Consider the following 27,110-nt stretch of genomic DNA (forward strand, 5'->3'; position numbering starts at 1 on the left):
AGAAGCATGATACTGTAAAATGAACAAAAATAGTCAATTCAGCACTATTAAGAATTTTTTTTTCTTCCTCCTTTTTACCCTCAATCTCTGGTGTGACCTGAGTAGAAAACAACCATTCGTCTCTAAAGGAAGGAAACAAATCTTTACCTCTCTAGGTTGCTTTGTTTAAAAATAAAATAAATAATAGGAGAAAAAAAACAACTACACAGCTCTTTTCTTCTGCATATCAAAATAAAAGGGTCTTGCTGGTTAATAACAATTTGAAGAGCTAGAAGTGCCTCAGGGTCTCATAAAAACATTTCCCCTACAATAAATAAATAAATAAATAAAAGCTTCCCATAACCTATCATTTCTGCATTGTGTGTGTTCCACTTTCTAAATCAAGGATATTTATATGAAAACGGGATTTTTATTACTGAAATGTGCTCTACTCCACTGAAGGCAATACACCACCTTTTTGACAGGGACACTGCCTGCTGGTGTTTGATGCATGCTGTCTGAGTGAGGACATGGAGAACATAACAAAAATCACCATGGCCCAGGAAACAAAGTCTCTGACTCAAAGAGATGGCAAGCTGGATTTACCGACTGCCAACAACAATGATGAGTTTGGAAAGGTGTGTTCCAGAGCTGGCTATCTTGAAAGCCCTGGGTCATCTGATACAGAAAGTACCAGATTTCATGAGTGCATTTGTGGGCATTTAAAGATCATAAAGAAAATGCAGACCCAGAAAAAAATATCCACACTGTTTTTTCTTGTTTGCTTGCTTTGATGTTGTTTTTTGTTTGTTTGTTCTGTTTGTCACCCATCAGTCTGTTCCTGGCCTTTGAAGACATGATACAAAGAGTTCAGTTTTTGAAGAAGTTCTGACAGCACCTTTCTTGTCACTTCCAGCTTTGAAACCTCCCTCTTGCTTCCTACCAGGTAGCCTGCTCAGCTTTTCAGCAGCCCAGCTGGTGCACTGCCTCTGAAAAGGCAGCACACAGGGAAAGGCACTATTCCAGCATTCACTCTCCCTAAATAGCCTGCCTCCCACTTCAAACTCCCAAATGCAGTATCAACAATTCCCTGTCTCTCCTTTGATCGAGAGCTCCAGTTCACCCTTTTTTCTGCCCACCATTTTGTTTGCCAGATACCTAATCAAGTCCTCAATTTTATTTTATAAGCCTGTGGAAAACAAAGTAATTAACTAACTAATTAAACGTAGGTAGCTTCAGAAAAGCAAGTTTCTGAACGTATTTTTGGAAGAAAAATCCACTGAAAGATTCAAAACCTTTAAAGTGCTGAAAGCTGGGTGAGTATTTGGGGGAAATTTCTTTTGTCCTTGCACATTTTTCAGGACAAGTGCTGATGGATCCTGTCAAAACAGACTTGAGACAGGTGATTCGTTGATTTGACCTAGTATGGTTATTCCTATGCACTGCCTGTACAATAAATCTTTTCTCTGTTAGCTCTTTTATATTTCTCCATGTAAGTGAAGAACTAAACTTCTTGCAGAACAATTTTGCTGATATCTGGCATACCCTATAAACTAAGCAATATTTCATAAGCCTGCAACGTTTGATTCACCCTGGATATTAGTTACAAGTATAATAGACTATATTAATACTGGGGGTAATATTCTGAAGCAGTTTCTTAAAAATTACAATAATAATGTTTAGATAAAGGTTTCTCACCTCCTTCAGGATATTAACTGCAGACAGAAAAGAATGATGATGACACTGACTAAGCATACAGACAAGTAAAAAAAAGTTATGGGAAATGATTAGGACTCAAGTCTTTTTTTTTTTTTTTTCTTAGATAAAGTTTAAGTTTTCCATTAGAAGCTACAGTTTCAGTCTTCAGCCAAACCTCCAGAAGGGCACCTTCAGTTTTCAGTTCTCTGCCTAAACTAGTCCTTCTCTAAAACCATCTAAGATTCTTAAAGATTTCAGTGCACTTTGTATCTCCTTTGAATCATTTCAAGTTACTCACATTGCTTGTGAACATGCTTAAACATTAAAATCTTCTAACACCAAGAACATCCATGGGCACTTCCAAATGCTTTAAAAGAAGGTGTAAAAATCCCCATTACAGATTATTAGAAAAGTTGTTGCATTCTACTTACTTTCTTTTAAATTTCCTTGATTTCTAGTTCCTTTCTGGAGGTGGGGGGGGGGGGGGGGGGGGAGGCAATACAAAAAGCCAATATAATCATACTTCTGGCACTTTAGGTATCTATCATATGCCTTAATATTAATCTTCTTTCTAAATTACAACCTTCAGCCTGCACTGTATTCCTCCATTTTGAATTTGTTAAATAACAGCTGATGATACTTACATGCAATATCTGATACAGGTGCATTATTATGTTTAGCTGGCACTATTGTATCTGAAGGCATCACTCTGATTGCTCTGGCAGCCACCTTTACCAGGTCTTGCCATATAAATTGCTATCTTATAGGAAGCAGTAAATGTTCCAGAAATGACTAAGCCATTGTCCCATTGTTATGTTTTAAGAATATAAATCAAACACCACCACCAATAATAAAGATTCATGGTATCAGGTTTCTACAACAGTGATGCAATTTATTAAATCACTCACTGTAACTTGCAAAATAAGCAAAGCAGAGTTGAGATAAATAAGCCTAAAAATGTCATAATGAGGAGTGGTAGCTGAAAGGGCTAAATTTCTCATGGTAATGAACTGAGACAAAGTGATCAGGCAGCATTAATAAGTCACAGGGAGATTTCTCAACATCGTAGAGCTGTATTGTCATTAACTATTGGATATCATATACTGAAGATTTATTAAGAGACCTTACCTCCTGCTGAAACATTTTTGAAGTAACTTTTATTATGTAAGTATCTTACAGAACTATATATGCATGTAATCAAGTGTCATTTCAATATTACAAACTGACCAAACTGCAACTGTAAAAGAAGGAACGGTGTAATGAATTACTTGGAAAGTGCTTAAATATCTACATGAGAGAACTGATGAGTTTAAGAATGTACGTGGGGAAGTAACAAAGAACAGCTGCAACTTTCCAGGTCCCTTAGTGACAAGAGGTTTTATGCAACCAAAGATGACATATTAACGATTCTTCAGTCTTTATTACTATTAGCTCTAGTAAATTATTTAACACATTTCCAGTTAGCTGCACTATACCCATTGCATACACAATTTATGTCTACAGTAAATTATTCCAGCAGTCATTCTTAAGAGTAACCTTAATCCAAAGAATAAGAAATAAACAGATCGATATTTTCATCACGGTTGGCTGAAGTACAGATAAAAACCATATAATTACATCCATCACCTTATCTAGTCATTGAATATCTTCTAGATTAATATGAATACTAAGAAAACTGCAACATGGAAAGTAGCAATACAAATCAATCCCCAACTGGTACAAGAACACTCCTTTAATTTCTTTCCCTTGTCCTCTTTGAGCTTAAGTCTCCAAGAACAAAGCATAGGTCACAGCATTAATGAAATACACCAGCAACATTTATTATTAACCATAAAGCCGTTTACTTTCAGGGATTTACTGGCACATCTAATATTCTTCATAAATTATTATGTCTTCTTCCATTTTGATCCTGTTAAATTCACTGGGAGCCTTTCTAAAGACTGCCTTTGGCTTGAATGAGATGCACAGACTCCCCAGTAAAGGAATTCAAGTAAAAGCAGCATAAAGAAAAGGCTTTTTGCTGCAAATACATAAAAGATATAAAAAGCTAAATGAGCTAATGTTAGGTGTGGTTATAGTTTAGTCCTCTGAGTTTGACATATCTACAAAAATAGAGACAAAATTCTTTCTGTTCTTCCCAACTGATGGAAAATCCATCTCTGTGGGAAGTTTAGTTTCCATGGGGCATTCAGTCCCAGTTCCACAGCTAAGAACATTAGTTGGTCTGCAAACCAGAACAATGCTACCTACCACAAGGGTGCACATCCCACTAGGGCTACATCTATAGTAGATGGTGAAATCACTTTGGGAAAAGTATCAAAGTCTACTGGGACAACTACGTAGTTGCTATTATCACTTATGTTTGCTCTTTGAGAGAAAGCCTTTGTGCATCACTAACTATACTACTGCTTTCAATCTTACTGAAACATAAAAGAAAAGTAACTACACCACTCATTTACTGTTACAGGCAGTATTTCTAACGTATTCATATCCTATTAAAAAAAAAAAAAAAATCCAGTGACTCCTTTCACATATATCATTAAAAACATGTTGGAAGCTTTCACTTGCAGCTGCTACCTAACTGATCCAGACTCAGATCTGTTTACCGGGTATTATGAAACTGCCATTTCCCATCACTGATTAAAGAGTGTTTCAAAATTTTTGAGGAGCATTTCTGTTTTTCTCTATTTGCAAGAAAAATTATATACATCTACTGATAACATTGTAGTTCCCTCTTTACAAAAGAAAAATGAAAGAGAATTCAGTAAACATGCCAGGAATTAGCTGATTGTTCATCAAAATCTGTAAGATAAATAAGAGAGGGAGAGAATTAAAATAAACACTGCTGAAAAGAGAACTCTCTCCATCATTCTTTGGTTGATTCCATCCCTATTAAATTTTCACTATCTGTTCAGTTCAGTGCAACAGACGGAGAATAGTACTGCTTTGTACTTACTTACCAAGAGGTCAAATTAATCAAAATTTAAACAATCTCTACTCTGATGAAAACTTTTACATGTTCTACTTCAAACTTCAGCTTAATCATATCTGAAATCATCTACCAGAAAAAGATGAGTTTTGCAAGGCATTTAATTGAATAATCAAAGATCATAAATATCAATACACAATATTTCACAGCATCTCCGTTAATCCAGTCATTGTTTACAGGTGAAAAAAAAAAAAAAAAAAAAAAAAAAAAAACAACAACTGAACTAAAGCCACAAGAAGTGAAACAGCTTGACCACATTTTCACAGCAAGTTAGTGGCATGCCATAGGATGTGGAAGCCTGGTCTGCTGTTAAACCATAAGGCTATGCATGGGCACAGCACTGGGAAGGCACTAGAGTTGCATTATTTTTATTGTGTTTCTCATGCCTTCGATAAGAAGACATAATAAATAGCACCAGGATGAAAAGTAAAACTCATTCACTTCTTAGAGGGCTTTTCCTCAAGCACATGTACCAAATCTCCTAAACACAAGGTTTCAGAAGTTTGCCTTTGCCCCCCATCAGTGGCACCATATGCTACAAGCAGCAGCAATGTTTGTGCCAGCACTCAAGTGGGTGGTGAGCAGCTGGCTATAAGCTATCCTGGTAGGAAGTTTGAAGCATACTGGGCTATTTCAGTTTAGTGGAGTACTTTCCTCTAGCAATACTGCCAGTGACAAGTTCCTAATTATTTACTGGGCAACTTTTAGGGTTTGCTAAGGTCTTTTAAGGTCCTGCTTCTATCACAGTAACAGCACCTTGTCACAAGAATAAGATCTAAAAGAATAAGGTACTGCAGACTGCAAAAAATCCAGACATATATTTTTGGATCAGACTGCAATTTCAAGTAGAACTGATAACTGCTAACAACAAGAAGGTTGCCTAATCATTCCTGTAAAATTCATTTTTTAGTATAAAAACCTTGTCAAACTTCAGACTGTTTGGAATGAAGTTTTCTATAGCAGGTGCCTGCCTCAGGCTGACTCCGTAGTTTCACCCATACTTGGGAGTATATGCTAGGTTTTGCCTGCTCACACCGTCCTCTGGCATTCACTATCGACCACTACTACTACCTAGTAATTTTGTAATTATGCAATACAATGAGGTCAAAGGAAAGAAAGCTCCATCTTTTGCCTCAGAAATAATTATCAGTAAGAGCCAAATCTTAGTGTAAGAAATAAATGTTTATTTATTTCATTTGTGTAGCAAAGATTTCTCTGTCAGTCTGCTGCATTAAGTCAGCTCTGGTCTGACACATACTGCAGCAGATGCAAAGTTTATGCAATGCTGATGGACAGCATCTTCTTCACAGAGGCAATGGTTTTTGTTGGAAGTCTGGTGAGCTCTAACGACTCTCCAAGGAATGAATGAGTTTCAGACACTGAACTTACTATTCAGTCTTCTGGGGACCCTGAAGGCGTGATGTAGATTGTACTGCTGTAAGCTGTGCTGCATTACTGCATAAAGGGAAGCAAAGCTGTCAGGCTGAAGACTTTCACCAGCATAAAATTCCCTTGCAGACTCAAGAAAAAAAATATATATGAGGGTTGGGGGAGGGAACAATCCAGCACTGAAGACAATTGCTAGGATTAAAGAATAGAGCTGTTTAGCATTTCAAAAGGGGCCTTTCTTATATACTTTCACAGTGTCTCAAATCCACCGACAAAACCAGAAATCCTCAAGCTATAGATGCAGCTGGTCTCTTCCAAAGGAGATCACCCTGATGGACTGTAATACATTGTGCTGATCTGTCAGCGTGGGCTTACCTGAAACTACAGGGGCGATCTGTCAATTCTAACAAAGATAAATACAGCTTCTGCCTCACAGTGTTTCATAATGCCAAGCACTGGCCATTGGTTTCCCCAGCATGATGGATTTTATGGTCAGGTGCGGTGACATCTCATGACCTAAATAGCTTTCAGAGAATGGCTGGTCTGTTTTGAATGATGATGGATTATACTCCAGAACTCCCTGTGAATAATGACATTTCAGGCTTGCAGTATTGCACAGATATGGATAAGCCCTAGCCAGCTCTGGGACTGCCACTTGGTAAGCTTCCTCACTGTTTTATTGCCCGTGCCCATTTGTACTTTTTCACAGTTTATAACTTCCTCCCTTTTTTCTCAGTCATCTTACCATAAACTGATATTTGCATCCTCCTGTGTACATCCTTGCAGGGTTACATGCTGAAATATGATGAAGACACGGAAGTCAGAAATACTGCTAAATGAAGCTACTAAGCAACATCAGGTTTTAACTAGGGATCACAGATTTTGGTTAGCCAAGTTGGCAGCAATGACGAAGATATTAACAGTTGGTAACCTGCTATATAACACGTGGGTTGATCTAATCCACTTTAATGAGGCACTAACTAACTGCTCAGCAGAAAGTAACTGAGTAAATGAGAGATTTACTGGAAAAATTTAAAAAGGAGATCTAAAGATAGCCTGTTAAACTAACTTTAATCACTTGGTATATGAAGTTTAATCCCTTGAAAAAAAAGTACTGTATTCCATTTGTCAGAAAAAAAAAAAAAATATATATATATATATATATATAATCCAATTGTGGTGTCCTGCAACATTTTACTACATTAAAATTTTGGCAACATCTTATATTTAAAATCACTTCTAGGAATTTACAGGTAAGGAAGAAATTAAAAAAAAAAATCATCTATGACTGGAAAATCTGCATGGAGCAAGTCTGTCCCTTTCTTTCCTGTGGGAAGTGACCATGGAGCTGCAGGAGAGGACTCTGTGTGCTGCTGGTACATGGCACCGTGGCTCACGGCAGGGTAATACATGGCAGTCCTTCCCACTGCTTGTCCCCACAGCCACTGCTGTTCCATGCCCAGCTCCTGCTTCACCTCCAGCCAGGTGGCAGTTCCGTCCTTCAGTTAATGCCAAGAGTCCCCACACTCACAAGTGGAGAACACCAGCCTACTGAAAGCTTCATCATGAGGTCCTATCCTTAATGTCAGATTTATTTTTAATATAGTAGTACCCAAAGTTTCCCTTTGGGTCCTCAGTAGTGTTCATAAAATACTGCAAATGAAAGAACTGACGTTTTAGTCCCCTCCTGAACACCACCAAGTTCTCCTTTACTTGGAAACCGATACACAAGGCTACCATGCTGGGGCTTGTTGCCTTTTCTGATATGGGAGATAAAGGAGAAGTAGTAGGATCAGTTCTAAGCCCACAGTGGACACTGGAACTTCTCCAATTCCTTTCTGAAGAAAATGTAGATGCAGAAATGCATTCTTCCCTGCTGTGGATAAAGCTCCTCACCACCATTTCCTAGACGCTCATAGACAAACCCGCGCAGAGAAGCACCGCCGCTGGTGCTGACCATGCATTCCTGCACCACCAGAACAAAGCAGCAGGCAGCTCAATGTGTCAGGCAACTGTCTGCAGGAGACGAAGCTCCCTTGGGCAGCTCCACCTCTGTGCACACCTACACAGACTGCCCTGGTTACACTGCCTGTGCGTGAAGGCCCAGCCTGACCCAGCGCACTGTGCTGCTCATCTGTCAAACCCAGGGAAAGACCGACTGCCACAGAGTATTGATAATGTGTCACAGAAGAGAGCCACGTCTGAATTACTTGGAACCATCACTCTCCAGCTACATCTCTGTTAGCTGGACTCCTCCTTAGTTAAGTAAATGTAACTGAGCTGCAGACGTTACTAAGGACTAATGATGCCAAGCTTTCTTGTGCTGTAGGCTAATGGACATTGACAGCTCCTATGTTTTGACCAGGCAGTGTTTTTTTCTTCCTTCCCTTTCAGTATTTTCCTCTCTTTTCTTCTCCAGGGATTTACAAATTGTGACTTTCCCTTTTTGCTAAGGATGAATGTTCTGGTTAAAGGATGTCTCTCTGAATCCTGCGTACCACCTTTTATATTCCCCTTGTTACAGAATTATTAGACAGCATGCTGGGAGGAGGGAGGAAAGCATCCACTAGCACTGTCTCATGTAGTAGACGACCACCACCAATCTCAAGAGAATAAATAGAATTCCAGAATATTCCTTCCACCTGTTTCTGTACTGTTGCAAAGTCTTTTTTTCGGTGAAGCCAAAGGGAGTATAAACATGCTTCAATACTGAACGAATGCATTTCTACTACAGTAGCTACCATACCACAAGCAGGGACCTCTTCCCTGTTTAAAATAAAGTAACGCAGTTCTCTAGAAAGTAACTGACTGCCTTACATCCAACATTAATCCAGGGAAGTGTTATCCAACCTTTGCCTCATACAGTTTTCCCAAAGTGCCTGCCCCTGACCTGCTACATGCAGGCCATTCCAATTTTTCCTCAGTCCCTCACACCAGTCCCAGCTCACATCTGCATCCTGGCCTTGCTCATGTTGCAATACTGCATATCTGCTCAACACAGATATCTTCTCCCATGACACACATAAGCACCCAAACTGTGGTTTCCACAGAGAAAAGATCCATGCTAGCAGAGCCGCCTCAAGTCTCTCAGTAAACTCCCTAAAAATACAGCTGAAACCCAGTGCTATCATTCCTGTACAGCAAAAGTGCAACAGAAGACACTGAGAATACTGCCTAAAGATGCCCCAAATACATCCCCTAAAAAGGATTTTCAGCATTTCAAGCCAATGTACATGCTGGCCCCTAGTGTCCACCACTTTGCTATTTGGAGTGGGATGTTTTTACAGGACTGAAGTAGTGGCTCAAGGTGATTAGCTGTTTTTTGTTGGATTTGTAACCCTGCAAGCAGGAATCCTGTCACTTGAATGATTAAGTGGACAGGGAGCCATGGAAGTCCATTTTTAAGATCAGGCACATACCAGCCCTCCCCTATTCACAAATAGTAATCACGCATCCAATTCCTGCTGGGAATATCCAAATTCAACCATGGCCACACTTCAGCTTCAGGCTAATGAATCACACTCCAATCAAGCAGGCAACTCTTGCAATGCCCAAAGTACCAGATCCATCAACATCAAGGGCATTCAGGATGACATACAGACAAAATAAGCCCTACCGAAATCTTCACCTCCGAGGCAGTTCCTTTGAGACAGTACACAGCAGAAATTTACACGTAAAGCAATATCAGGCAGACTCATTTTGTCCTCATTTATTTAAACAAATGTACTGTTCCCTACAAGCAAATGGTCTCACTGAAAGATGAAGATAATAATCACTTCTTCTTCTCTCACCTTAACAACCAAAGCCTTCCTTGTATGTCTGTCCCCTCTGTACACATTAAAGCTGTTTTTAAAGGATTCCCAAATCAGTCCAGGGGAGCATACACATGCTTAAGGAATTTTTCACAGGAAACAAATACAGAAAACCAAGCCCATAAATTTGTACCACACAGCTAAAGATAAGCAGTCAGTTTGTGTTCTTTCAAAATTCAACATTTAAAAACAGTTCCAGATATTCTTCAGGATTTGTTTCTTTAAGGGTTGGAGAGCATTTTACAGCCAAATTCTTCTTTACTAGCTCATAAAAATTGCAAGGAAAAGGAGAAAAAAATGCTTTTATTTGTTACAAGTAGCTCTCACTGTAGGATGTTTAGTAGGAGACATATCCTCTTCTTCTTTTAATATATGAGACATATCCTCTTCTGTAAATGAAGAGTAATGGAAATTTGTTGAAAGAGTTTTTTCTCATTTAACTACAAAGGAAGGGAGGAAGAAATAAAAGTAGTGACAAAGCACAAGTTTATTGCTTACCTTTCTTAGACACTTAGGGGAAAAAAAAATAGGCAAGCAAAGCCAGTGTTTTCCAGATGTCTGTGCACTAGACATTATGGACAATCCAAAGTACCTGATAACAGAAGGAGAAGAAGTCCAATTCTGCCTGATTCGAAAGCGTGGGTGAACAGCCTGAGCCTAACAGAAATTTCCTCAAGATATTAAAACAGCAGTACTCATGAGATTCAGTAAGCAGCTCTTGTTTTATTGATAATGTTTGCTTTTGCCCAGCACTTAAGTGTAGAGCTTTATTAATCTGAAATATTCAGGATGTGATTCTCATGCTCTAAAAGTTTCCTTTAACATTCTGCTATCACCAGAGCTTTCTAACAATCAGCCTGTTACCAACCTGGCAGCTGCTGTCACTTCAGCAAGAGATCTCTGTTTTGCTTTCTAAATTCCATTGCATTAAAAGAGAAGCAGGCAGAAAGCTTGAAAGGATTTTTGGAAAGTCTTTCAGCTTGCTGCTGCTCCAATTCCCCAAATGCAATACACACTCTGATTTCTGGGCAGAAACATGGGAAAATGTAAGATGAGCTGAAGAAAGCAAAATTTAGAATCAGAACTGCAAGCAGATGCCTAACGGGAAACGTGTCTTTCCAAAAGGGCAGTGTAAGTCCCAAGGATATTAAAAGCAAATTTACGCAAAGATTAGTTTCAACATTCAACTTAGTAATTCTGGCCCAAAAAGGAGGAGTAAGTACCTGTGTCCCTTTAATCTCAACATAATTATAAGATACTAATGTAACATGAAAACCAAAGATCTAATATGATCCTGGGAGGTTTCAGGTAAATATTGACAACAGGTGAGTACAAATGTCACTATGATCTGCAATGTGATACAGTTGCTGTGTATGCCCTCTGGTATTACCACCTCAAAGAATGATATCACAGAAACAGAGGTTCACAGAAGAGTGAGAAGAATGGTCAAGAGCTTTGAAATGATCACATGTAGAGACATGGAAGCAGCTTCAATTGATTGCCTTAAAAAGGGGCTACAAAGCAGGGAACATGATAAAAGTACATCAAATAAGGAAGAACACTAGTAAAGGGAGATAGGGATTTCTGTTCTCTGTTCCGTAAACTACATAACAGGGAGATGTGCAGTGAAACTGTGAAAGGTGGAGATTGAAAAGGAAATAGTTATATATACATATATATATAGCATGCATACAGATGGCAGAATTCACTTCCACGGGAGGCTGAGGATGCCAAGAAGTTAAAATTTTGAAAAAAATTGTGTGTTTACAGGGCACAATCCCATATTCTGAAACCACTGAGATGCATGCACTCATCAGAAGACATTTCTTCCTGACCAATTTTCATATTACCAACCCCTAAGCCTGTCTAACTGACAAGAAACACGTTATCCTTGGATGTTACTCTGTATTGAAGAGCCTGACACTGTGAGAGTAAGCTAGTACCCCTGTTCAGGTAATCACAATAAACAGAAGACAATATTGAAAACCAAAACCTAAACCAAGCCAAGATAGGATAAAAATAAACTTACTTGCAATATGAAAATACAGATTTTAAAAATACAGGAGTTTCAGTGGAAAAAGTAAGAGACTTAATCATGCATGTATCCATCCCTACATAAGCTCCAAAGAGTTTTTCTATTAAATACTGCCCAGCTGACAAGCTGATGGGAACACCTTCTTGCTCATGCAGCTCAAAGGTTTTGTTTGCCTAGAGCTTGTTTTTTTTTTTTACTGAAATTACTGACCACTTCAGCCCTATTAATAACTACTAGCAAATCATCCACTTATTGTAAGATAAATTTGTACTTTTATGGCAGACCAAGTGATGTCCAAACCTGATGATGAAGCTTTTTCACATGTTACAGCATATACTGCAAACCCTCACTTTGACATTTAGTTAGATCTCACGAAGTACTGCTAATACAAACCAGACTCCTTTACCATTCTGGGAACAACAAAGCGTTAGAGAAGAATGCTTTCTAAAGAACTGTATTATTAAATCCAGCATTCACTGTGGCAGATTGAATTGCAGGGGTAGATGTGACTGACCAACTGGAAGGTTAAACTGGTTGCTCCCAGTGAGAGTTGCTGCTAGACACTAACATAGCTCCTGCTCAAGACATGAAGTGCATAAATGTATTTTTCTTTTCAATGTTAGAAAAGAGAGGCACACACAGAGAAAGGTAGAGCCTAGATGGGACAAGCCATAGATATGCCATGCATCCAATCCTCTGAAATATTCAAAATAAGTGCTACTTCATTCTCTTGTTAAGGGACTGCAAGGGGCAGACTGGCCTTGGAACAGGATGCTTGTTAATGGGAGGAAGGCTTGCTGGACAGCCAGGCTGCCCCAGCTATGTCTACTATCCACCTGAGACCTGCCCTTGGCTCTGTTCCTCTGGGCTCCACACACCTGCAGGGAAAGGCGCCCTGGTATCTGTTCTGCACTCTGCAGTCTCTCCACCACCCAGCAGAGGTAATCTACAACAGGAGAGCTGGCACCAGAATTAAATAGTAAAAGTGATCTCTTACCTGTATAATTTCCTTCTTACTCAGAGAACCATTTTCTGCCTTGCCTACAAAGAAAAAACAACACAGGCAATATCTCCCTCAAAGGTGGATAGTTAATTGATAGGGCAGATATTTATCTGTGATACCTATAGGGAAAGGAGAGACCCCCCACCTTAAAGTCTGCTAGCATTTCTTTATGCTAGTATTTCCTAACCTCCCGTCAAGTACAGTACAAATTTTGCTTCCAAAGTCCCTTCACAACCTCCCTCCCTCTATCTCCCTGTCCTCCATCTCCCTTCAAACCCGGTAAACTCCAGTATCACAGGCAAAAAATACTTCAGCAGAGAGCATGACTCCATCAAAGCTTAATAACTTTACTCCCAGCAAGAATAATGGAAGGGGACCTTCTCGGGCTGTATCCATCAATTTTTATTAAGCATTTCCTTCAAAGCTGTCAGGCCACTCATTCTCCCATCTAGCTAAAGAACAGCTCTGATGTGGGGCACTGCTGAAAGGCCCTAGGAAAGGAGGATGAGGGCCAACAACGTGACTACAATCACCAAAACTTCAATCTTACCAAGGCTATTAAAGGATACACTGCTGGTTGCTATGAGCCGCTCAGAAAGATAACCGCTCTGCAGACTTCAATACACCTTGAGAGAATTAGATTTTTCTAAGCTGCAGATTGCATTTTTTCCTCCCTATTTTCCCCCCTTTCACAGTTTACTCTGTACCTCACTCAAGCCATTTTGCCTCCTGTGAGGCAGGCAGATGACACTGTGCTAAGTGTATCAGAGACCTGGCTCTGAAAGGACTTTGGTATTATTTCAACAGGATTCTGGTTTACACAGTGCAGGAATGGTTTAAGTATTTATTTGATGAGGATGACTACAAAGCTAGCAGCTAAAGATCAGAGTGAGACTGAAGGGGAGGGATAGGAAGAACACACCTCTTGTCTGTCTGCAGCTGGGTATAGAAAAGTCCCCTGAGCCATCTGGGGACTCTGAAATAGAGAAGAGAATGAAACAGACCCAGACCAGATCTGATCTGGTGATTCCCCTGCCCTCAGAAGCCAACAGCAGAAACAAATTAAATGACCCACGTTTCTAAGTCAAAGAACATCTGCCACAACCTTGCCTTTCAAGAATACAGAGAAGAGACTGCACTAGATGAGACCCAAACTGAGCTCTTCTGATGTTCCTGGGATATGGTGACACACTCTAAAACCCTCTAACTCCTCTCTGGTAGCACGTAGGTAGGCAGAGATGCCCTATGATTAAAGAAAGTACATTAGAAGAGAGAGAAGAGTTTTCTACCTCACCTGCCAAGTGATAGTGTTCTTAATCTATTCTCTGGGTTATCAGGGTTACCAGCTGTCTATGCCACAGATGTGGAGACAGTTCATGTCCAGCTGGATGATAAATTAAGGCACAGCACCACAAGCGTGGCTGGACTGCTTTTAGTATCATCAAGTCTCCAGAAAATGCTATCAGACATATGCTGTTTGGACTTCTGTTTTCTGGGGTATCCCAACCACCCAATATACTGAGTAAAGAAAGGCTTTAAAAATATGCACAAGTATAACAAAAGTGACATCATCACGTCTGTTTTCCCAGGGTCTTATCCATAAAATGTGATTCATATTTTTCACCTTAGAAGACTAATGCTATAGCAGTCAGTTGATTAATGGACTAACTTCATCGCAGGCACAAGTGAGTTCAGTTCCCACTGAATTACAGGAGAGTCAAGGTAAGTCCAGTTTTAAAGCTCATTAAATTCATGATAAAAGTTGCTTAATCTCGTACTTTAATATATAGATCCTGCTTATAATGTAGAGGGATGAGAAGAGTTTGTGACGTGTGTACTGAAATGATCGATTTGTTTAGCTGCAGGAATGGCTGTGTAAGTTAGCCTTTCTCCAGTAACATCAGAAACCTGGAGGGTACTTCATGACTGATGGGATTTAGATCCTTCTTTCCCCTCCAAATCCTCAGCTATGTTACAAATTAGATCTGGGAAAGAATCACTTCAGTGCTTCCTGAAAAAGTTACATCAGGCAGGAACATTTTAACAAGAATACTTGATTACAACATGAGGCTCTGGCTCTACCACCAATCACTATGCAAAGTCTGACAAGATCACAGTGGGATTCAACAGGCTTTGTAGAAGACGTTTTGGATGTTTTGAAAAGATATTCTATCCAGTAAGACTGACAGACCAGGACTCATGTCCAAACCTAAACTTTGGCCAAATTCAGCAGTATTTGAATCAGAAATTTGCTCCTACTCACTAGCATATCACATAAATCAGAAAGGATTATTTAAAAGTGCTTGAGCAGGAAGGAGCTCTGCTCCAAGCTCTGCCACACAGTGGTTGTGTGCACCTTGCTAGTTACTGCTGTCTTGATGACAATATTTTGAACTGAAGCACACTGAGACATTAAATCAGAAAAGTAAAACAGTATGGACTGAATCTCCAGATGAAAAAGCAAAATTATTCTTTTGGTTGTTACCTCTCTGCCAAAATTGTGAATGAAAAAATGTATAGCCTCAATAATATCCTGAAAGTCCCAATAATATCCTGTGAACCACAAAATACTGTCTGAAGTTGAGGCCCTTGCACTATCAAAGAAGCAGATGTGAAAAGAACAAATGTGGAAAACTGAGGTGTGAACAGAGAATCAAATTGCTTAGGACTATGCCAAGTTAGCAAGCAGCAGAACCAGTTCTTGTTTCACATCCACTTGCCTTTGGCTCCTAACACTGCTTTATCATGAACCTTCCTGGACATTCAGCCCTTGTAAATTTAAGGACTGCGCAGCAGTTCTTTAATTCTTTGCAAACACTTGTGATATGCCTGTTTTTTGCTCTATTGCTTCTCTAGTTTGTGTTATTCATGTGCAATCATAAAGATATATTGTTCCCTTCAGCCTCTCAGATCCTCAGAATTCAAATACAGTCACTCTGATCTTCTAAAGCAAAGGTGTGAAATTCAAGATAGAAGGCTACAAGTTCCAGCATCAAGGAAATACCTCTGTTTCAACTGCACAAAAAATGGATCTTAAGTATCTCACTCCCTCCTTCATTTTAAGTACCTCCCTCCCTCCTTCATTTTAAGTACCTCCCTCCCTCCTTCACAGAGAATCTTCAGGATGGCTTTCTACGTTTTTCTCCTGTAGTTCTCCAACTTCCCAATTGTCTGCGTTCACCTCTCCTGACCTTTCTCCAGCATCTCTCTAACATAAGATAAGCTGAGATGTAGCTGAGATGCCTGCCAGCTCCAGTCCTTCAGCTGAGTCCCAGTGAGGACTCTGACATCTCAAACAGCTGGAAATAGCTTCCCACTCCTCTAAGACCATGATGCTAACATGATGAAACAGAGATTTTGACTGGTATGTACTCTGTACAGAGTGAAGGAGCAAGCACATATGCATGCTTGAATAGAAACTGCTTGAACAAAAATGCTTTCCCCCTGCTACCCACCTGCTTAGTAAATACATTTCTGGTTTTACGCCGCTGAGTGCTGTGGTTGATTCTTGTGGCTTCCTCACCCAGAATTGCATTGCACCAACCACAGAAGTCTTTAGCCTCTCTGTATTCATCTTGTAATTTAGTCAGGGTGACATGGTGCAGAGCTGTGCCTAGGATCTGGCCCCAGCCCCAGCCACTAGGCACAGCCAAGAGTCAACTGATTACCATTTCACAGCCTCAATGAATTTATCCTTTTCTAGCTGTAAGTTAGTTAAGTTTCAACTTTCCCACAAGGAGACAAGTGAGAATGAATGGCTGCGTGTCCAGCATTATTCCTTGCCCGAGGGCAGATTTGCTTTGGTCACAGTTATTAGCTCCATGATCTGGCAGATGGAAGAGGCCTTAATGAAAAGACATTGAACAGCATCTTGGGCTCCCAGCTGTTTTGTGATGCGGGCAATGAAAAAGACTTGCTAAAAATATCTCATCAGAAATATGATACAACTAAATATAACTCTGGTTCCTTTATGTGACTTTAAGAGAGCATACATGGAGATGAAACATCTTGGCATGCTAGCTCAAGGACTGTGCTATGATTTCCTCCCTTTAACAAAACCTTCTTGCAGCCATGTGCTAAGTAGAACAGCACTGAAAACACCAACAAAGGCAGTTTTGGCCCTGAACCTACTAAGCTGAAATAATTATACTTGCAGCAAACCTCAGTGTTCTGTTAAAGTTTCTCAAGTACATTTTCATGAATCTTATGATCTTCTTCCACAACAGGAATTTCCATCACTGTGCACTTAAGTGGAGCCACTTATTTAAAGAACACACTAGCTGTGAAGCAGCACACAGCAACAGTGTGTATCTGGTCAAAGCAGGAGGTGAAGGAGACCCTTTCAGCAAAATGTCTTTGTTTAAGAGAGAGACTTGATACAAGTCAAAAGATTCAACATATGAGCTCTGAACTCTTACAATGTTTTACTTAGAGAATCCTCTAATCTCTAGTTTGGGATTCCAGCAACAGTTTTTCTCTAGGGGCTCTGTATTCTTGTTCTCACATGCAACATTGCTCAGGCCACTGAAGTGGGCAGTAACAGCCTTTTAGATGTTTCGATCATGTTCCAACTCTGTCTGAAAACTGAGACAGAATCCAGGAAAACTAAGTTATTTATATCTTTTATTTTCTAACAGGGTTGTCTTTATTCCCCGTGGAAATATGCTGGATAGGATAATGTCAGCTATATTCTGCTTCAAGGTCTCTACTCAATATTCTATATGCACAGCAGTAGAGACGCCACAGAGCAAAATCACCGCTTCTCTCCCAAAGACAAATGGCAAGTTCCCCACCCCTCACAGGATGCCATCTGCCTCTGCCCCCAGTCTGTTTCTGGTACCCCTGAAGGCACCTGCTTTGTGACACCCAGAAAATGCAGAGCTGCCACACAGGAAGGAGCAGCCCTCAGGAAGCATGGGAAGTCTTCTGGCCTTCCCTGTCATCCCATCACCACTCATGCTACTGAAGCCAGTTCCCAGTGCTTGCCTGGTCTCTCTTCCCAGCAGCGACAGTGCAGGCAGCACAGCTGTGGTCACTTATTTCACAAGTACATATTCATTCTCATAACTTAAGGCCACTTACAGAGGATAGTGCCTCTAGCTGTTAGGTACCATCCCTGAGCCAACGAAGACCAAACACAGAGTCAGGCACCACTAGAAGGCTGTTTCCTGCCTTGCTTACCACCATACTTTTACCACCACCCCCACTGCTGCTCCAAGCAACTGCCCATTTACTCACACTCAGTACAGGCTCTGCATGGGGATGTTTATATTCTACCTAGAGCATTTGCACTGAGTTGGATTCCAGGTAAATAAGAGTAAGACTCCAACAGACCAGTGAGATCTGCTACTTGCAAAATTTCTTTATGGTCAATTAAAAGAACATAATTTATGAAAATCCAAGAAGAATATTTTATTGTTAGTTTAATTTTTTAATAAACTAATAAAAAATAAGAAACACTTACTATAAGTCAAGTGATTTAATTCCTACTATGGATCATCAATAACACAAATGCACAGATGTAAGGATCTGCCCTTTTCTTCTGACATCAAGTTCTCATCCTTCCAGTACAGTAAGTTGTCAGCTAGCAGGAGAACAGTGTTTATGGTGACTTTTCTTTTCCCTCGTCTTTTATCTGTATTAAGCTCCTTTTACATGTTTATAACCTAGGTTACATTTTTGCTTTTCCTAATGGTTCTCTGGGTTATTCATGTCACAATTTATGTATCAAAGAATCATATAATGGTTCAGGTTGGAAAGGACCTTAAAGATGACCTAGTTCCAACACCCCTGCCTTGGGCACGGACACCTCCCACTGCACCAGGTTGCTCAAAGCATGATACGATACAATATGGTGTGATGTATGGCATGATGGTTCTTTCTTTTGGGAAAGAACCACACAAATGCTCAAAAGCAAAATAAAACAGTGCATTAGGTAAAAACATACCAAAACCAAGCTCAGAACAACAGGAGAGGCAACAGACCTTACTACTGGAAAACTCTGCCACTAGAGCTGGGACAACTTAGACAGTAGTCATCTGATTCCAGAACACGTTGTAAGCCCAAAAGTTTAAGTAATCTTATACTTACAGCTAAAACTAAACTACAATAGATTTAAAGACCAGACAACCCTTAACATGTTTTGGAGTCTGGTACAGCCAGTTGCTACTAGAAAGTCTGAGGGTTATTGCAAGCACTTGGCAAAACCAAGCTGTCTGGGTCACAGGACCACTGAGCCAAGGACAGGAAACAGACAAGAGGAAGGCTCCAAACCAATACTAGAAAAACACAAACATTCAGTCCCAGCCAGGATTCCAGCTAATATGCAAAGATCAGTCCAAAAGAAAAAATGCAGAGACCAGCCTTCAAGCCAGACAGGACACAGGGAATGTCAGTACGAGGGAAAGTCAGGAGGGGGTTTTGAGGAAAATCACAAAGCAGAGCAGGAGCTGGAACAACCACTCGGGTACTAAGGACTATAACCAAATAGAGGGAATCTAATAGGGAAGTGGTCTGAGTAGTTTATAGCTCTCAGGAAGCTTTTGTTTAGATTTCTGCTTAATGCCAGCTTAGTATTTACTGGTTTGGGGCTTAAAGAGTCCAACAGCCTGAGGAACGCCTACACCTTCCCAAATGCTTCACTGAAAATGCAGTTGCTGTCTCAATCCATTCACTCCAAACCAAGGAAACAAGATTCAGCTATTACAATGGGTCTCCTATAAAAAAAATATATATATGCTTTTGCACTATCTCTGATGTGTTCTTAGTTTTCTGGGTGTTGTTGGAAGCATAAGCTCCCAATTTAAAAGATATGTAAGGCACATCAATGAACTAATGACACTAATTATAAATAGGTAACTTGCCTTCAAGTTGGAAACAGCAGCCAGAGCTGTATCTCTTACATACAGATTTCATAACATATTTGGTAGTGGCAGTTTTAGCACAGAAACGCCAGACAGAGACATTTCAATCTTATTTTTCACACAGGAGTAACTTCATTTGCTTCAATCCTTCCTTATAACTTCGCAAAAGCACAAGCAGGAATCCCCTCAAGGCAAAGTGGGGAACTCAAACCCTCCAATGCAACACCAGAGTACCTGGTTGTGCTCCTGGCAAGTGAGAAACACTAATCTAAGGATAAAAGCTGAGCTGCTGGTCTCCACAGGGCACCAATACTACCAATGAAAAAAATAATCCCCAGCAACCATTAATTTTACTAGGTTCTTTCAAATTGTACTGACAGAGACAGAAGAACATGATGCAAACACACAAAGGAAATTATCAGAGGGAAAAAAGCCTGCTGTGGGTGGACTTCATCCCAGAAAAGTGCAAGAATCAAGCAGTAATTAATACTTTTCATAAAGCTAGTCAAGGGAGCCCCACACCTTATGATAAATGACTCTGAATTATAACCAGGACTATCTGCAGTCCTTGTAGACCCAGGAGAGGGGAGAGGCAATGGGTAGGGAAACAGGCTGCAGCACTTTCTAGGTGTGTTTTTTTACTTCCTCTGTAGTCATTTTTTGAGACAAGACAGCTCTACTTGTTAGGCATAGAATGGCTTTACCTCAAGGTTACAAGGCCTTCAAAAACCTAGTAATGAAGCTGACTTAACACCTAGCAAAGGACATCTCTGGTAAGAGAAAAGCATTATAAAATTCACACAAAGCCATCCAGTGTTTAATGGATCTGCTCCTTAGAAACAGCTGGTAATCAAAAGAGAAAAGTATCCCTTTTCAGAAAGGTACGCCTGTTTCCTTTAAGCAGTACTTGTTAGTCTAAAGGTTAGAATAAAATATTTGCTTTCTCTTTGAAAGCTCTAATTAAAGAAAAACTGTACTATATGTATTTTTTCATTCTGTAGATATTTAGCCATACAAACATGTTAGTCAACTCACATCTGACCGCTTCCATGAACACTAAAACAAGCCTTTTATCCTAGCACTGCAAATGCTGCAAGATGTTTATTTAATGCAGGACCCAGACATCGTTTCTTTGCTAAAGCTTTATGCTTTTTCATCTCTCAAAACATCCATAAGCCTGCGATGCACGCACCAACACAGAGAACAAGGATGAATCCCTAGATCCAAAGTAATCATTCAGGACAGAGTGGGCATTACTCTGCAAGCTCAGACAGTTCTGCATAAAGAGAAAAAAGCTTTATTCCTACTCAGAAAGAACTCCAGAATTGCTGTTATGATAAAGTTACAAAGTGCATATTCTTCCCATCATCTGCCTCCTTTAAGACAAAATTTGATTCCTTTAACCCTATTTCATTTGCTTTCTATTAGGCAAGTGCAGTATTGCTTTTACCATATGAATATATTCAGATTAAAATGCACCAGTTTTGATTGCATTCTTTCCTCCATTGCAGATGTGAGAAAACTAACTTATTCATGTGACCAGAGTCAGTTCAAAGGAACGAAGACAGAAGCTGTCACCAAAATTATTGCCAAAATGCAAATAAAATAAAATAAAATAAGCTGGACGAACAGTTCAGAGAGCAGTAAAAGCTACACCAATGCGTTGCTGTCACAGGCCCCACAGACAGCCGCTCTGGCACCACTTCCACAGCAGCGACACACAGAGGTCTATCAGTGATGCCTGCTCAGGTGCTCACTGGAATCCAGACAGCAAGTCCTTGATATTAAATGCAAAGTCAAGAGACTGACTTCTAAGTGCTTTGCTGCATAATAAGGATATTACTGGGCTTGTTTATTGCTCCAGGAGTGAAGAAATACCTTTAGTATTGACCATTCCCATTCTTCCCAATCCTATTCCCACCTCAGCCCCCCAAAAAACCTCAAACCTTACATTCTCTGCTATTTAACCACAGTCTTGATCACAAACATCTCCCACTGTGGACAGGAGTTATTACTATTTTAGTATAAGCTGGAGGGAAATTGGTAGGTTTAGTAACTAGATTTTGCAAAGAGATTTGAATCCAGTGCCCAGCTCCAATGCTGGCTGTACAAACAGCCATAGCACCAGCTGAGATGGGACAGAGGCTGACAGACTGATGGGTTGATCAAGGATGGGCTGACAGAAACCTTGAATTTCAACAAGGAGAAGGGCAAAGTCCTGCACCTGCAAACAACCCCAGACCCCACATACGTGCTAGGGGCAACCCACCTGGGAAGCAGCTCTACATAAAAGGACCTGGGGCTCTAGGAAGCACCACGTTGACCATGAGCCAGCCCTTACAGCAAAGAAACCTAGGGGTATCCTGGGCTGCAACAGGAGGAGTGTTGCCAGCAGGTTGAGGGAAGTGAGCCTGCCTCTATTCAGCACTGGTGAGGCCACACCTGGAGTGCTGTGTCCAGCTGTGGGCCCCGCCAGGTACAGGTGACATGGACATACTGGAGAGAGCCCAGCGAAAGGCCATAAAGATGATTAAGGAACAGGAGCACCTCTCCTGTGAGAAGAGGCCGAGGGCTCAGACTGCTGTTCAGCCTGGAGAGGAACAGAGAATGCCTGGGGGTGGGAATCTGATTGTGTACAAGTACCTGAAGGCACAGTGTAAAGACAACAGAGCTTTTACACTCTTTTTAGACTTTGCACTCTTTTCAGTGGTGCCCAGTGCCAGGAGAAGAGGTAGTGGGCACAAACTGAAATGCAGGAGGCTCCATCTGAACACCAGGCAGCACTTCTTTTCTCTGCAGGTGACTGAGCCCTGGCACAGGCTGCTCAGAGAGGCTGTGGAGTCTCCTCCTTGGAGATCTGCAAAAGCCACCTGGACATGGTCCTGGGCAACCTGCTCTGGGTGGCCCAGCTTGAGCAGGTGGTCAGACCAGATACATCCCAAGGTCCCTGCCAACCTCAGCCGTTCTGTGAGGGACTTTCGCTTGCCAGAATTTGATGGATGAGCCAAGTAAGACTTCAGAGAAGCACAAATGTGTTGGTCAGATTTCCTTCTCTGCAGGCAATGATCTATCACTTTGCTTTTTTATTGAAGAGTGTATTTAACAATTGTTATTGCCTTTTCAATTAAACTTAAACAAAAGCATTTTAAATCTCTTTTCTGAAATGAGGAACATCATATGAAGACACTTTCACTATTTTCTATTTCATGTAAAGTATTTTATCTTTAGAAGCAAAAATAAGTATTTTCCAGCTGAAACTAAATAAAGATTTTCAAATTATGTGAGAATTCAGATGCTTTTCTTTTTTGCTTTGTTAACACAGTGAAACAGCTTCCTTCTCCTTTCCAACCTATTCAATAAGTAGTACAGGAAGGAAGATAAAATTTCCTTTTTGTTGTTCAAGAAGTGGTATAATTTTCCTTTTGATAGGTTTTCTAATCTTTGGCACAAGCTGCCAGCACATATTCAAGCTTCTTGGCATTCTCATCTTCTCTCTGGCACAAAAGCATGTTTAGAGCTTGTGGGAAGTGTTCTCCTCATCCTTAAGTTTCATCCTCCTCCTCCTGTCCACCCTCAATCAAAGCTCAGTAGCTCTCTCAAAAGCTGGCTGTGATACCACTACTCTTGCTGATACACAGTGAACTCTTCATTTCATTTCTCCCCAGCAACATTCTCACTAATCTTCCTTGGCACTGCTTATAACCAGATGTTAACTGATACTGTGAGAGTCCCATAGCCAATGATTTAAACCAGATGCAGAGGGAAGACAAAGGAGAAATGACTTTTACAGTGGATTGCTAGTCACCAATGTTCACCCAGAATCATCCAGAGCAAGGAGCAAGCTGCTGCTTAACAGGGAATTTCCTGCTTAGACAGCCTTGGGTGAGGAAGGAGAAAGCAAAGGGATCATGAATAGATACCAGTGCTAATTACAGAACAATTCCCAGCTTTAAGTTCTAGACCATATACACACACGCTTCCTTCTCTTCTCTATGGAGGAAATAATGAGCTGTCATTAATTCATTTAGGAAATTTATCATCAGTGAAACCTCCCTCCACTCATCCTCAAAACTCTCAGCTGCCAGCACCTACAATACTCCAGGCCAGCACTCAGTCTGGCCCCTGTCAGCAAAGCAGCAGTCAACATGCTTCAGGGCTTCCGAACACTCATCAACCCCAATTCAAGTGTGCTGACATTAAGTCAGATAACTACTTCTGCTGTCTCTAACCACTCAAGCTGCTGTTCTCGTCTCTTATTATTAGTAAAAAAGGTGTTTCCAGCCAATGTCTCACTGTCCTATGGCTGCATTAGGTCTGCAGGACTAACAGGGGAATCACCAAACTATTACTTCATTGTTTTATTGCAGGAAAGAGGTGGTATCCTGGTATTTTTAGACAGCTGCTGTTGAGACCTAGTTCTAATTTTTCTTACACCTCAGGCCAAGATTTAAATTAGGAAAAATAAAGATCAGAATCTGCTAAAAGTACATTTGAAGCATTCTGTTCTGATGATGAGCTACTACAATTTTCAACATTTTTAAGTGATGGTACAAAACTGGACACTGGGGTATAATTAATCTCACTGCCTGTTAAATAAAAACCTGCAACTTTTATGATGCCTTTTCAGCAGTAGCCAGAGTTTAAGATGGGAATTCATCATCCCAGCTTTGATACCAGGCAGCCTGTATTTGCCTTGCTGCATGTTTCCATGCAGGATGTGCCTAGGTGGTTATTAAATAATACAGATAATCAATTACTCTCAAATATTATTTCTCCAACTCATGGACCACACTATACAGGTGGCAAAAAGCTGAGTTGAAGGAGGATGAATGAAGTGAATTCAGAGCTGAAGCCCAATTACCAGTGAAAATGCACCACCCACTTGCACCTCCATGACCTGGATGATGTTAAACTCCAAGCAAGGCAGGGCAGGGCTGCAGCAGGTATCAGTACAGCCCGCAGCCTGCCTGCTGGGCCCCACAGCATGTGGCTCGCATAAGACTGCAGAGCACGTACACTGCTGTAGCCGTGTGTAAATTACACGCTATTTATGTCACCTCTGAATTTGGCTCGTGCTGCTTTTTTCCCTTTAACACAAATTGGCTTCTACGTATGGCAATTAAAACTAACCTGGCAAGTGGGAAAACACCTGTATAAACCTCTCATTATCCTGGCATCTTACCCTATTCATTCCACAGTTTAAGAATTCAGTATATTGCCTGAGGTGGGCAATTTGTCTGATGTTCTACATCCAATGGACTTTCACAAGATCAGCTGCCTTTTTCCCTAATCCCAAATTCTAACATTACCAAATCCTGATCAGCTTTGTGGAGCAACCAGGCTCCAGACCTAAGAGCCAAGACATATTTTACCTAAGGCTCTATTCACAGCTGACTGGGAAATACCAGTTATAAATTATAGTCACTGGCAGATCCACTTCAGATAGCTCCTTTCAAGCAATTATCTGTTGTGCTTGCTGGATGCTGTATAATATGTTTTAAACCCCTGAATCACATAGAATTTACTGACTTCTTAAGTTTCTTATTTGAACTCATGATTCTGATCACATTCATCAAGAGGATCACAGACCTGATATTTGAGACTTTTTAATCCTGAAACTAACAGCATTCACAGGAACTAACTGATACTTGCTTGAGATTTGAGGAGAAAATGAGTTTCACAAATCCTCCTATCAAAGCAGAATACTTATAACAAAAGAATTTGTTCAATGTATAGAATGAAGCTATAAGAAATAGTGTTCCCATGCAACCCCAATTCTATTTCTGTAGAGGTCAGTAATATTTTGAGCAGGCAGGAGATTGCATATATACAGAAAAGGACAGAGATATTAAACCCAAGAATGAAGCCATGAGAACTGGATTTTATTCTTAGGTCTGCCAATAATTCATCAGTGACCTTTGAAAGGTACTGGAGTGTACTCTAAATAGAACTAATAAAATACTCACCCATTAACAAACTTGCTGAATTCATTAAAATTAGTACATTACTTTGGGGCTCAAAAATTGTAAAGTTTGCTTCCAGGAATAACCTTAACAGGGTAGTAAAATTAAGCCTGATTAATCCAGAAATCTGTTCCTTCTTAGTGATTGAGATAACCACAGCTAAATGAGCATAAGACTCAATAGCAGAAACTACTTTTGTTTCTTTTTGTATTTCTTTTGTTAAAAGGGTTATCATCCTGGAGGAAGAAATGCAAATAATAAAGAGATTAAGGAGGGAGTTAAATAGAGTTAAAAAAATATAATAATAATAATAATAAATAAAAATAAAAGGAACGAGATACCAGAAAGAGGGTGTTAATGTTTCAGACTCACCAGGTTTGCAGAAAGACATGCAAGCCTCAATAAGGTAGGTTGAAGAGTATCTCCCAGAGATCAGGTAAATCTTTTTTCAACCACTTTGTCTATAAATCAGGCAGACATTTTCATAATTATACAAACTTGTATTACTATATGCTAAAACTTCAAGCTGCTTGCTCTTCTGGAGAGCACTTTCTGCCTGAGGTACCCAGTCAGCCTTGTTCTTCATATTGGGACTGGGCAGCAAAGAGAGTGAGAGAGTCAAGCAGGGAAAAAGCTCTAGTGTCATTGCTTCTCAGTGGGAAAAACCAAAAAACAACAACATAAAAACAGCACATATCAGATCCAGTATGCTTTGTTGTCACCTGTGACACCTTCAAAAAGATCCATACAGAATTCTATCTCCTGTGTGATCTTAAGATAATTGCTCCTCACAAAATGAACACATTTAAAATGGTCCCCATTAAAGAACAAAGGTAAGAGCAAAAAGAAAGGAGAATTGCAGTGCGTGAGATTGCATTTCTTTTTAACCAAAAATGATGCATGAGCCACAAGCAAGTACATTATTAATCTCACCACAGTCAGAAGAAAAATAATCATAAAGAGCACATTTATTCATTATTTCTGCTTTGACAGCTTCTTCATTCTACTGAAATTAAACACCACATGAAACAACACAAGAAATTCAAACACTGATATACCTGCTCTGGGCCAGAGTCTGCACAACAGAAACCAGCACAAGTCCCCCAGAATAAATCCATAGTGTCAATGTCCCTACTTAGCTTGAAATGTTCAAGGATGCAGTTGGGCTGAGGTCAGTCTTTCCAGTTTGTTCAAGCCTAGGAAGAGCCTCATATTTTCACCACAACTTTTGCTCTTTTGGTTTGCTGATAATTCCAACATATCTAGCATACCTTGGATTGCCTACTTTCCTAATGAATTTCCTTTTTATTTATTATTTTTTAAACTGCAGTTTACGGATTCAAATGGAGAGATGGGCATCTCAATTTTCATATTTCTAA

The sequence above is a fragment of the Anas platyrhynchos genome, chromosome 5, assembly GCF_047663525.1.
Source record: "Anas platyrhynchos isolate ZD024472 breed Pekin duck chromosome 5, IASCAAS_PekinDuck_T2T, whole genome shotgun sequence".
Lineage (NCBI taxonomy): Eukaryota > Metazoa > Chordata > Aves > Anseriformes > Anatidae > Anas > Anas platyrhynchos.